Source organism: Pundamilia nyererei, unplaced genomic scaffold (genome assembly GCF_000239375.1).
Source record: "Pundamilia nyererei isolate P.nyererei 1_Seehausen unplaced genomic scaffold, PunNye1.0 scaffold00084, whole genome shotgun sequence".
Taxonomy (NCBI): domain Eukaryota; kingdom Metazoa; phylum Chordata; class Actinopteri; order Cichliformes; family Cichlidae; genus Pundamilia; species Pundamilia nyererei.
The window spans coordinates 1,147,298-1,148,138 of record NW_005187485.1 but is presented as its reverse complement, the minus strand read 5'-3'; positions in this window follow the sequence as shown (position 1 = coordinate 1,148,138).

The following is an 841-nucleotide window of genomic DNA, read 5'->3' as shown; positions in this document are numbered from 1 at the left end:
TGAGAAAACTTGGAACAGTGGTGAACCTTCCTAACAAAATTACTCCAAAGAACCCAGAACTGCATCTAAAGAACCGCAGGCCTCACTTGCCTCACTTGCTTCACTTCAGGTCAGAGTTCATTTTTCAACAATAAGAAAGAAACTAAACAAAAATGACATCCATGGGAGAACTCCAAGGAGAAAACCACTGCTGACCAGGAAGAGGACATAGCTGAGCTCACATTTGTCAAAACTCTGTGGACTGATGAAGCAAAAGTTGAACTTTTTTAAAAGGTTTGAATCCCATTACACCTGACATAAAACTAACCATCATTTCAGGAAAAGAACACATCATGCCAACAGTCAAACATGGTGGTGGTAGTGTGATGGTCCGGAGGTGCTTTCTGCTTCAGGACCTGGACGACTTGCTGTAACCGACTGAACCATGAATTCTTCTGGTAAACCCTGGAGGAGAATGTCCAGCCATCAGTTTGTGCTCTAAAGACAATGCAGGACAGTGACCCAAAACACGCCAGCAAGTCCAATGGCTCCAAAAAAAAAAAAAAAATTGAAATCCAATTGAGATGCTTTCTTCATGCATCCTAACTCTACAATCTGTCTGAATAAAAACTATTCTGCAAAGAAGAGTGGGCCAGAATTCCTTAATAGCAATGTGAAAGACTCATTGCTAGCTATCGCAAATGCTTAATTTCAAGTCCTGCTGCCAAGGGTGGCACAAACAGCTACTTTGCTTAGGAGCCAATTAATTTTTCAAATACGGCTGGGTAGGTACGGATGGCTTTTAGTAAATGAAATCATTATTTTTAAACTGCATTTTGTATTTACTCTGGTTATCTTTTCC